Below are 13,407 nucleotides of genomic sequence, written 5' to 3'. Positions count from 1 at the left end.
CCACACAAAGGTCCCGACATAGGAAACATCTGTGGGTTATGAAAAAGTAGGCCCCAACCTAAGAACGACCTAACTCTGTCTACCTCCATTTGTAGTTCCATTGCCAGTCTGTTTAGCTCCTCAGCTTTGCTTTAGCGATATCATTCAGCGTCTTGGTGAGATTGGGCTCCGTCTATCTTGGCTGCAAAGTGCTCGTATTCCTGAAAGATTTTAATAACATTTTTAATGTCTCCTTCATTACAAGAGAAAGAAGAATTTCCACTGGAAACTATTTGAATTCATCTGCTTCATACCTTCATAATTTCCAAAAGGTCTGTGATATTCTTCAATTTATCCATGGTCATATGGATGGATTGAATCACATTTCCTCTCCAGCTCATCTCTTAGTTGCTAGTAAATGTTCATATAGAGGGAGAACAGTGATCACCTCAGTCAAACACAACTTGTGCCATGATTTGGAAAAAGGAGGGATTCGTTTTTGTGTTGTATCTGAGATCTACAACATATTTCATAGATGTTATACTTCAGTTTTTGACATTACCATCGGGTCTCTTAGGAAGTCAGTACTGTTGGAGTTGAGGCTCCGTGTCCTGTTCACCAAATCCTCTGCTTGTGCCACAGCCTCTGCCAGATCACTCAACGCAGAGCCCCACGTCATCAGGGACTCATTGGCTACAGCCGTCTCATTGGCTACAGCCTGGTTGTCATCCAATGGAGCTGTCATATTGTTCCTGATGAAGTCCAATACTGAGAGGGACACATGTATTACACTTTGCATCTTGAGTCATATCTATCATACACAATGATTAAGTCAAGAACTTGTGTCACATTGATGTATAGAATTTCTCATTCAATAGAATGCTAATTAAAGTGCTGCCCTGTACTATAAGTGACTTTAGTCTAAGCCAAAAGGCCCAGATCTCACATTTGGGAGCCTTCTCTTGCTCCCTGGCAGCCTCCTTTGTCTGGTTACTGCAGCCAAGATGTCTCATCTCATGCACCATGCGCTGCACCTCCTTCATCATCCTGGCCATCTCCTCCACTGCCACATTGATGTTGGGTACACTAGAGTTAGTCTCACTCAGCTGCCGAAGCAGATCTGAGCGGGCAAGACAAGAGGTGGGGATTATCGTGACAATGATGTATCATTATATTATCATAATGAAATACTATGAGTAATAGTTTACCTTCTATATGCATTAAGAGATATTTTGCTTCAGGGATAAGACACTCACGACACCCACAACAGGTCCTCTGGGCAGCATTGCCGTAGTAACCCTCCTTGCAGCGCTCACATCAATCCCCATCAGTATTGTACTGACTGTTCTGGAAAATAAAGTGTTCTCTCTGTTTATCAATGAAGCAAGCTTGTGGAATGTTGGTGGTATGGTTCATGATGTCATAGCACAGTAGTGAGAGGTAATGCAGTCTGGCATGAATGCTAATCTGTGGATATGACTGATATCCATCTGGATCAGCATGGTTTGGAAAAAGCAGAACTAAGCCATACAGTATGTTTACCTAACTGGTGAGTCAGGAATGATCTATCCTGCTGTGTGTGTGTGTATGTACGTGTGTGTGTGTGTGTGAGAGAGAGAGAGTGGTAGAGGTATAGATTAATAGATGGAGAGAGAGAAACCCACCAGACATCTCCCTGTTTGCTTGTCACATTCATTAGACAGGCCGTTACAGTTGCAGGGTACACACTGGCCCCTAGGAGGCCTTGTCCTCTCTGTAGTATCCAGGGCCACATCTCTGTATGGATGGGAAAAGTCAGATGAGGTAAGGCAGCTTTTTGAATGCAAAAGTGTCTACTCGATAAAGTTCCAATAGAAAATACAGATCAGTTTTTGGACTCATGGGTTTGTGCTTTGCTTCTATGACATCAAAGCAGTATTTATTATAATCCTCAACGTCTCATCTTTCAGAAGACATTGGCTCTTCTCGATTTACAGCATTTCCGTCATTCAGACAACAACAAATGTGCAAAAAGTAGCCCAATTAGTGGGAGGGATGGGGGAATCTTCTTGTTGCGCGCGATGCTCAAGTTTATAATGGCTGTCAGTGAAAACCCATACAGCGCTGTGAAGTGGAGAAACTGAGCTCTGATGTTATGTATAGCATGTTTCAATTTAGGTGCTTATACAGGATGACAGGGGCTCTGAGTGGAACGGAAGGACTACCAAGACTATAGTGCTACGTGTTTCCGCCCGTCCTGACCTTTATGTAGCACATTCTTTAATTGAAGAAGGCTTGGACGGGCGGAAAGAAAGGTTCAACAAGACCCTAGTTAGAAGGACATGCACTGTTTGTCTCTACTGTCTTGCTATCCAACATAATTCATTAAATGTAAATATGGACTTGCCAAGCAACCCATTTTGTGTAAGTCACTCAGACACATTTGTGTTGTGAAAATTCCAGAGGTTTCAATACAAAACCATTGTACGACTAAATCAACACATGACCAAAGAACAATGGGGATCACTTGAGGACACACCACCTGAACAGGAAAGTATCAAATGTGCTGTCGTCTGGACCATTTGGTCCCTTTAGAGAGGAATCAATAAATAAATAATTATTATTATTATTTAAATTTTGAAGGCTGATCTGTCTCTGTTTGTGTACCCTGTGTGTAACACATGCATACATATATTTTTGTTGTTCAACACTTTCTTACTTAAACCTCTACTTGTAGTATGTGGACATACTCCATTAATATTTGCAATTAGCAGGCTTTTTTCAAATTGGTGGACTAACTGTTTTGCATGTCTGCAGTGCAAATCAAACTCAGACAGAAGCCCCTGACAACTATTAACAAATCAGTTACCCAACAACCTTAAACACAAGATCTATAATCTAGTACAGAAATACCCCGGGTGATGGCTTCAGCTGACTGGCTGTTGAATGAGGGGTCACAGTACTTCCTGGGGATCCTGGGGAGCCAGGGATCCTTACTGCTCTGTTGGCTCTGTGCCAGATAGTTATACCTACAGTTTGGATGTCTCTGTGGTCCTCTCTGGCCATTTGTGTAGGGGCCAAATAAAGCACACCACAACAATAATCCCCATACTCCTCCAAACCAGCAAAAAGTCCCTTGCGTCATTTTCATACATCTGCAAGACAGCAAATCTACCTCCCACACTGTAGAGGAGCTTGGCTGTGGGAACTATGAGGGTAAATACCTAGGAGCTCCGCCCCCTGCAAAAGCTAGGGCCAGATAGAATGCCCCTATAAAAATAAACTGGCATACCTACAGGAAGACTGAGCATATCAGTATGCTTAGTTTGAGGTTGTTGAGGTTCAAAGATCACCTGGGTACCACTTCCTTTTTTTCAAAGGTGTTTGTGGAGCAGTAAGTTGGCATGGCATAGATCGTAATTGTACTGTGTACCACAGGTCACGTTTCACAGTTGTGAAACTATGTAAGGTGTAAACCTATGAACCAGGTGAATTGAATAACAATATAATACAAGGAAATAAAAGACAAACCAGAGTCTAGCGTTGCTTACAAACTGATTACGTTCCCACGCCTACGTCCCCTCCTGCAGACTATTTGACATTCTTGCAGATTGAAAGGGCTTTTTCAAGATGCCTCGCTGTGCAAGGAAATACCTTCTTAATTCAACACAAGCAATCAGATACCTTGATGCACAATATCTAGTGCTATATCCAGTCCTGTATTAAACGCTATATCCAAAACATCCAATACTAACATCAAAATTCTAGACCAGCCTGCCACAGTCGGTCGAAATCGAAAAACAATCACAGTCAAATGTCAATTCAATTGAGCTATATTCTCAATCACAGTGCAATACAGCCATAGCATTACTCAGAGTGTTACAGTATAGAAGACAGAATACCTGGCACCATCTCCCCCACAAATAAACCAAATCAATACTTTTTATTAACCTCTGACAACCTATCCACCAAGATGATGTGTTCTGTCTCTGACACTTTATCACCTATATGGTTAATAAAATAGGGTAGAGAGCATAGCTTACAATGCCACAAGTGTTCCTACCATTCCGGATCATTCGTATGTAGCCACCCTCTCCCCATCCATTACCCCAACTGGGAAGAAAAGGAAAACAGGCACAGATTTATATACAACAAATACCCTTCATATACAGGAAACAGTAACCCCATTATAATATTTTGTGAGAATGTAAACCATGTTACTCCCACCTGTGATTCACCCACCTGGTTTTGATGATCCAATAGTCTTGTCCCCCTTCAGAGCCATAGCCAACCAGAAGCACCGCATGACTGAGGTTGTTGGGGTTACAGCTTGGTTCCTCATATATTCCTGTTTGACCAATAATAGCACTGGTTACAATGAGGGAAGCTCAGATAGGGCAAATACATTTTTTAATGGAATCAAAAACGTTAACCTGGACTATCAAAGTTAATATTATGTACAGCCATGGGAAACAAAACACTAAATGTAGCTGTCAAGGTTCAAGGTATGAAGACCAACCTGAACTGTAGAACATGAAGCTTGGGTGATCTGCATCCACAGCGATGGTGATTGGGCCAATGGTTGCCACAGCATCAGTTAGGGCCTGCTCATCTCCAGTGGGTATGAACATATAATCAGTGATCCTGGCAACTGACTGACTGCTTTCTTGAAACAGGGCTGGGTATCCTAGAAATACAGAAAAGTGTCTCACCCCTTGTACTTCTTAAATCATATGTTGCTATTAACATTATGTAACGTTGATCTACATGGACAGGGATGTCCCCAGTCAGACTCTTACCACTGATGTGTAGGGGTAGGTGTCTGTGGACTGAAGCCTATTCTGAACCACATAATCATAGGCATTAGCCATCCAGGCCCTGCAGCCATAGGTGCCATAGGGCTTGGAGCAGTCCACAAGGTTCTGCCCACTCAAGTATACCAGCTGACCTGTCCTCTTGAACATTTGTCCTTCAATGGCCCCCGTAGTGCTAAAGGCCCAGCAGGAGCCACAATAGCCCTGTGAGGAGAAATCAAAAGAAATCAAACTTCCTAGTTTGCACTGACGTTCTACTTCCAGAAGTTTCTAAAGAAAAGCCTCACCTGGTCTTTGACCTCAGTGACATAGCCCGTGGCTCTGTAGTCGACGGTAACAGCCCCTAACTTCCGAGCACTGGCACAAAGCTTTCGAGCTGATGCATCCTTCCCCTTTCTCTTTATTTTGCTATTTATCATGGCACCTTGCAAATGTGTGTATTCTTGCCTTGTCTACGCATGGAAGAGAGAAATTCCAAAGTGATTTAGTTTGAAATGTATAAAATAATCAATGGAAAATAAACGTTTCAATACACTAAAATTAGAACAATCTCTCATAATGTATACAAATGGACAGAAATTAGAACAGAAAGAGGAATGTTGCAGCTCTCAGACATTTGGAAATTGCTCAAAGTGGATCATGATAAGTAAGACATAGAAGTACCTTGGACTATAACATCCTGTACTAAACAGAAGTGAAGATGAGGATGATCACTTACCAGGTCCCCATATTTATTCATGGCCATGGTGAACATCCTCGTCCCTCTGAGGAAACGGTTATTATTCTCATCAATCACCCTCATGTTGTCCTCCCAAATGGCCTTCCTCTCAATGTCATCCCGCTTCAGAATGAACTAACAAATAAAGTAGTTGATTATTGTGAAGGTGTGTGTCTGGGAGAGAGTGAATGAATTCTTGAATGTTTACAATGCGTCTTCATGTAGGCCTATATGCAGTTAAGTAGCCTAATCCTACAGTAACTATTGAGGCGTGTTTGTGAATGCAGTCTGAGTCTATGAGTACGTGTATAAAATAACATCTAACCTTCTCATCGTAGGACACACCGTTGCTCCTCTTCCATGTTTGCCACTCTGATGGCCCCTGCACCTCCTCATCCGAGTCTGACGCCACGTGGAGAGGATCAGACAGGAGTATAGAGAGTAGCACAGCTCTCCCCGTGAGGCTGGCCCATTGGACTGGAGGGATGGATGATCAGAGTATAGTATTTCACCAAATGTGTTCTGTTGTAAATTACTTTGCTGCAATTTATACCATTCTGGAGAGAGAATTATATGGAAACACTATAAATGCGCTGAGATTCTGAATGTAATGTTATAAAATTAATGCAATCAAGTTAGGAAATGAGACTAAATTAATGTCAATAGCCTGGCACCACCTGCTGGAAAGTTGGGCTGTCTTGTCTTCATGTTCTGAGACTAATTCCACACTCTGACCGTGACCGGTCATCACCCCCTCTTTTATTGCCTGAGATGAAGGATGTGCTCCCCTCGGGGCTGTCTGAATCCCATCACCTACACACAAGAGGGAGGTGCCAACAGGGGAGAGAAAACCCCTTAATAGACAATCCCAGGTCACAGAGTGTAAACACAGTATGTCACTATTCAAAGTAGCATACATCAGAGTTTTTTGACACTCCTCACATCAATATCTTAGCGGTGCTAAGAAGATTTGCTAGCATAAATACAGCCCATCTACCTGCCAATTATAAGCTTACAACTAAATAGTAATCAAATCAGCTTCTCCTACACAGGCTATCTGTAATTAAACAGATAAAACAACACCTCATGGCACAACGCAAACTGTCAAGAGAGACATACACAAACACACACGCATACACACTCTAACACACACACACACACACACATTGAAGTATTGTAGTATTGCACATTTTTATTGTACATTTGTAATAATAGAGTAATAATGTAATCATGTCTTGTATGATTTATTGTTTTATTTATGATGTAGGCTGTTGTTGTGTTTTGTTGTGATGTAATTGTTTTTATCCTGTTTGGATAATGGTATGGAATGGTAGCTGATGCCTTGGTAGCAGGCTAGCAGCTAATGGAGATCCTAGTAAATACTAAAACATTATGCACCCCGATATTTTGGTATCAGGCTGTGCTGTTGTGTAGGCCCAGGCACCCATTGCATCATTGAAGCTTGTGCATTATCTTCTGAATGACCAGCATAGCCTGTGAAAACAGTCATGTTTCTTCTCTGTCCCAAAGTTTGTCCCAAACTAATACCTTTGAAACAGCTGTGGCAGCAAAAGCTGCTTAACATGCAGGCATGCAGTGTAGCATGTGCCACAGTACAGACACTACTGTAAAATCAGAGTACAGGGGTGTGGCTGAGGACTGGATGGAGTCAAATAAGGTTATTCAACAAAATGAATGCATTAGCTATTAAGAAAACAGATAATTGGTTACTAGGTAAATAATTAAGTGAACACAGTTCTTTCCTCAAACACAGAATCACAGAATCACCACATTTTAGCAATATGTAGGCCTGTAAATGACTTTTAGCCTATAATCCAGGAAAATAATCCTACACTACTGTAAGAAATGCTATTTTTATAAATAGCTTATTGCTATTACATTGCTATAACTAATTCCTTTTTCCAAGACAAGTGTTGACCACACACACACTCTTGCCACAAATGCACTCACACACACAGACTCACTCAAGATAAGAGATGACTAAACGCACACACCAAATCTCCTACTTTGCTGAAACATTCGGAACAAAGGCCCTGAGCTACAGTGTGTAGATCTCCTAGACCCAATCACAGAGGACGACGCCCGAGCAGCATGGACCAACCAGAAGACCAGATCTGCTAGACTCAACCCACTTTACAAATAGTATAAAACACCAGTGTACTGTTTTTTGGCGCTCTTTTCTGAAGGTTCCCTATGAGCTGAAAGAACGAGACCGTGCACGTTTTGTACCAGACATTTTTACTCTGAATAAACTGCCGCTTGTCATACAATTTACCACCTAGTCTGAATCGATCATTGGCCGACTCTCCCTTCTCATATCCCGTTATTAACAGAAACTTGGTAGCAGTCGATGGTTGTCTAGATACACGGTCCAGAGTGGTTAATGTGGATGTGAGGGGGCGAGTTGGTAAAGGGACGATTCACGGAAAGACTGGTGTAATTATTCGGAGGGAGGACAACAATTCAACTCAGCTCGGGAAACTGATCCTAAAGTCGACTATAAAAAAAAAAAAAAGGTAAGCAAAACCTGTTAAATCAAACTTTGCATATTGTCGAATAGTCTATCCAAATTTTGATCAGTATTACCGAGTGTGAGTATGAATTGTTGATAAAATTTATGCATAGATGACAAACTGAAAGGCAGTGTAGTAAACATGTCTGTGACTAATTAATAAGTCGAGAGTCGGCTAAGAGAGTTGGTCCACTATAGACGGACCAAGAGAGTTAGACCGGGAGGGACTTTGTGATAAAATGTATTAAACCGTCTGGGAGAGTTGGTTCACAGAAACGGACCAAGAGAGTCAGATCGGGGAATGTGTGATAATATGTATTAAGTTTAAGCCGGCTGGGAGAGTGGATTCACGAGAGAAGGATCCAGAGAGTCAGACCGGGGGGGAACTGTGTGAGTGGATGAGATTTGACCCATCATTAGGTGGGGGAGAATCACCGAAATTGACCAGAGGTACGGAATTCCTGAATTCCCGGGGATGCCAGCTATCTCTGTAATTTCACATTTAAAACGTTCCATTTAAATGGTTGTGTGAAAGGTGCAGTTAACTTGAAGACAAAAGTCTCTAAGGGATCCAGTTGTTTCTGTTGAACTGAGACTATGTTTTAGTACGCTCTGGTAACCTAAATTTTTTAAGATATTGAATTCTGATTGGCAGTTTTGTTTTGCTGTGTTTATATTTTAACGAGTCTGTGTTATATCTTAAACGTGTGATGGAGGATGGGAAGTTATAGTGAGACTTATGAAACTGAATAAGGTTTGTGCAGGGACAAAATTGACATGGGTTGAAGCCCTGCCACTGGTTTTGATGGCTATGAGAGCATCACCAGGGGCAGGGACCCATCTCTCTCCTCATGAGATAATGTAAGGGAGAGAAATGCAAGGTCCACCAAGGGAGGGAGGTCATATGCCCGCCCTTGATGTACAACAGATAGAAATGACTGATTATGTGATGAAATTGACGGAATTTTCTGCAGCACTCTCTTCTCAGGTGTAGAAGGCCCAAGAGGGGGAGCTGACGGGTAACACGCCACCACTGAAGGTAAAAATGGGAGACTGGGTGAGGGTGAAAGTCCACAAAAGAAAGTGGCTGGAACCCAGGTGGACTGGACCGTACGAAGTGAAGGAGGTTACTTCACACTCAGTCCAGGTCAGAGGTAAATCAGGAGCACCCTGGCACCATCTAACACACTGCACACCAGCCCCCACCCCTTCCAGACCATTGTCTGAAGTAAGAGCTGATTTGAGCAGCGAGAACCAATCCTGACAACGAAATGAAGAAACCCTTATGGAACAACAATCTCACTCAGGGAGAAGGATAACTTTTTCCCCCTGGGAGAGATTGGGAGTGTCTGAATGTTTGTATGTATGTTTTCTGATAGGAATTGGACTCCTGCTGGGCACTTCTTATGAGGTGTTGTTGTGTGAAGCTATTTTGAATTACTTGTTAAATTGACTTGTAATATAGAAGAGGTGGCTAAGGGATTTTTAACAGTACCAACCATGGGGGAAAATCCTCACAAGAGGTCCCAGAATTTACTGGGGACAAGAAATGCTTGATGTAATTAAAATGGAATCCAGGGATAGAAGAAATCTCCATTATATAACCAGGTGGAGGGAGAGGTATGGTTTTGAGGGACGTCTGGACGCAGATAAACTCGAATCCATGCTTAAAACAGATACATAAGGTGTGTAAAGGAGAGAGGAGAGAGAGAGAGAAGTCCATCCCCCAGCTTTGAGTGTGAGAGAGAGGAAGATAAGGCGTGGCAAGTCCTTGAGGGAGAAATAGTAGACTCTAGTGGGGGGAAGACTAAGGAACCCTTTGATCCAAATTGTGAGGTGTTTGAATTGGCTACTATTGATTTAGCACTTCAACAGGAACAGAGAAACTTAATTTGGCATTGACAGTAATGGGTATGAAAATTGATTGGATGATGGGGTTTTATGTTGAATTAGAGACAGTGAGACTATTAGTCAATACCTAGGAGAGAAGAGAGGTTACGGTAGCAAAGACAGACAAGAAGGAAATAGTAATAGTGGAGACAGGAGTGAGTGGAAGTGTTACAATTGTGACAAAACGGGACATTTTGCTAGAGAATGTGAGGAACCGTGTAGTTACTGTGCAAGGAAAGGGCACCAGTTAAGAAACTGTAGGCAGAAGGGGAAGAGAGAAATCAGGAGTCATCATCACCTGGCTGTTTGGTTGTTGGTTTTAATTGGGGTTTTCAAATAAAGAACAACACACCTAGTATGATGTTTATAAAGGGTTGTTGTTTCAATTTTGGAGGGTTTTCAGCAGGTCAAGGGTGATAGGTCTTAGAGGAGCACACAGTGAATTTTATGGAGTTTTTAGCTTTTGGCTGAGTTTAGGGTATATATGATTTCTTATGAGAATGACTGTCATGAGGACTTAATGAACACTTGGGATAACTAACATTTATGAAATATTTAGAATAATGGTAAGGTTTAGTATACTATGGGATTAAACAGTTCGTTAAATGATTTCAATTGCCTCTGAACTCTGTTTTAACATTCTGGTGTTAATTAATCATCCACACTAGTAAATTCTAAAGGCATGAGACGGGACTTTAAGATAGTTTATTTTACTAAGTTGAGGGTAATTTGTAATACTGTGCAAATTGTGAAGAAGATTATAGTTTGGTAATAGTATATTTGATTTGAACCATAAAATAACAGAAGAGAGAGTGGAGGAATGGCAATTGGATAATGAATTACCAATATTACCAAAGTGATTGTTTAGGTAGGTGGTAATATTGACACATGGCCAAATCATGTGTCAAAAAGGGGGATGGATGGATTAAATATTAAATATACGAAGGAGAGGACAAAATACTTTTAAAAAAACAAAACAGAAAAACATGTATGATAGTTTATTAACCACACCTGTATGTCAGAGGTTTTGTGCCCCACAGGTGAATTAAAGGAGAAGGTGACCCACTCTATCTAACCAGGAGACTGAACCAGGCCTGGCGGGAAGGGCCCTACCAAGTACTGCCTTTGCCAGCAGAATAGCTGAGAGATCCATCTGGGTGCATGTCACACACTGTAAAAAGGCAAAACCAGCTACACCTGACGAACAAGCACAGAGTTAGGAGAAAGATCCGATCACCACTAGGGTTCGGGGGTTGCCTCCTTAACGAAGATTCCCTTACCCTGTCTGATCATCCCTGTGTGAGTTCGATAGAAGGTAAAGCAATGGGTTGGCCTCTGGCATCTGACATGTTCTCAGGGCAAGGGTGGGGATTCACAGGTCTCCCGACGGTAGGTAGCTGTCTGATTGTGGGGGGCCATATTCCTAACACACTCAGACCCTTCTGATCAGCCAAAAGTAGTAGTTAACCTAAAACAAGTTGATAAAATAATACCTGAGCACAGTCTATGAAGGCATAGGAGACAGCTAGACGTAGGGAAAGGGGAAGATTAGGGACTTTAGGGGAGGACATCACTATATGTGTGTCGCCGTGTACATCCTGGGACTATGTAGTTGCTCATATCGAGAGCGTGGGGGATATGTAAATCTCCATACACAGTTTGGGGACAGGTGGAGACAGGGTATAGGAATCTTGACCGGTGGTTGGAATGGATTTAGTATACGGCAAGAACTATGTCTAAAGAGGACTGTTGAAAGACTGGTGAAAGAGTCTTGTAGTAACTTGAACTATCAGTATCCCCCGATAACAAACTCATTCCGACCTAGGTTGCCTACGTTTGAAGTCTCAGGGGATTCTAATCGTTTTTCTAGGACTAGTAAGATAGGATACAGAGTAGGGCATCTTAGCTCTGCTCCTACACAGAGAATATCACAACTGAAAGAGAACATGACTAATCTCTCCTCTTTGTTGCAGACAGAGGATTGTAGGACCCAAAACCAGGCCCGTGCTGACATCTGATGGTTGTGTGGTGATAACTGATTGTGAACTCAACTACATATGTAAACAATCAAGTGTGTCAGAGACTGGTGAGTTGTCACGTAGAAAGTAGGACCTCCTCCCGGGATCCTTTGATGAAAGGATCCTTTGATGGGGTAGGAATAACTCGAGAGGTTCCAGAACAATTCAAAGCTAGGAATCAGATCGCAGCTGGGTTTGAATCAAGTATTTTCTGGTGGTCAACAATTAATAAAAATTTAGATTGGATAAATTGTATTTAATATAACCAGCAAAATATTTATAACCCACACTCGTGATCCAATAAAGGGATTAGCTGAGCAGACAGCGGCAACTAGCTTAATGGCATGGCAGAATAGAATAGTTTTAGATATGCTTTTGGCTGAGCAGGACGGGGTTTGTGTTCTGTTTGGATATATGTGCTGTATTTTCATCTCCAACAATATAGCACCGGACGGGCCCGTGACAAAAGCGCTTGAGTGACCATCACCACGCTGGCGAACGAACTGGTTAAGAACTCTGGTATTGATAGCTCCATAAACGGTTGGTTTGATAACATATTTGGTAAATGGAAAACTATTGTTGTGACAATTCTGGGTGAAGTTATGGCTTCTATGGGTATACTTGTTCTTTGTGGATGTTGCCTTGTATCCGCTTTGGGAACTAATGATTTGGAACTGGACGATTTTGAAAGTAACTATCCTCCCTTATATAATATTAAAGGTGGATGGGCCTGTCATGATTACAAACCTGAACAACGACAATTGGAGGTTAGCAATTTCGAAGACCAACTCTGATTGTTGTGTTCACTCACTAGAGGGGGACTAACATTGTTTAATTAACTGGCCATATAAATAGTATGCTAGAGGGGGAATGGTTAAAAAAATTTACAAATTGCATTATGCGTTATCATGTGTTGTTTTTCTTTTCTACATTATTGTTTTTCTTTTAAGACTGATTCAACTATGCTTCATGTACCATAAATAATGGATCACGTCTGGGAGACGTGAAGAGGGGGACTCAAAACTTTCTCTCTGAGAAAGTTTCCCTTTTGTTTGTTTTTTACTTAGTTTATGTCACGCCTTTCCCTATATGACACGTCTTTAGAGACGTGTAGAGGGGGATTTGTAAGAAATGCTATTTTTATAAATAGCTTATTGCTATTACATTGCTATAACTAATTCCTTTTTCCAAGACAAGTGTTGACCACACACACACTCTTGCCACAAATGCACTCACACACACAGACTCACTCAAGATAAGAGATGACTAAACGCACACACCAAATCTCCTACTTTGCTGAAACATTCGGAACAAAGGCCCTGAGCTACAGTGTGTAGATCTCCTAGACCCAATCACAGAGGACGACGCCCGAGCAGCATGGACCAACCAGAAGACCAGATCTGCTAGACTCAACCCACTTTACAAATAGTATAAAACACCAGTGTACTGTTTTTTGGCGCTCTTTTCTGAAGGTTC

At 41.8% G+C, this 13,407-nt stretch overlaps 1 pseudogene; it reads right to left on the bottom strand.

Annotated features, from left to right (window-relative positions):
• Positions 1 to 3,962: 3,962 nt before the first annotated feature.
• On the bottom strand, positions 3,963 to 7,747 carry LOC121532906 (annotated as a pseudogene).
• Positions 7,748 to 13,407: the final 5,660 nt, after the last annotated feature.

Source organism: Coregonus clupeaformis, chromosome 20 (assembly GCF_020615455.1).
Source record: "Coregonus clupeaformis isolate EN_2021a chromosome 20, ASM2061545v1, whole genome shotgun sequence".
Classification (NCBI taxonomy): domain Eukaryota; kingdom Metazoa; phylum Chordata; class Actinopteri; order Salmoniformes; family Salmonidae; genus Coregonus; species Coregonus clupeaformis.
Note: the sequence above shows the minus strand (reverse complement) of the source record. Positions and strands in the feature narration are given on the sequence as shown.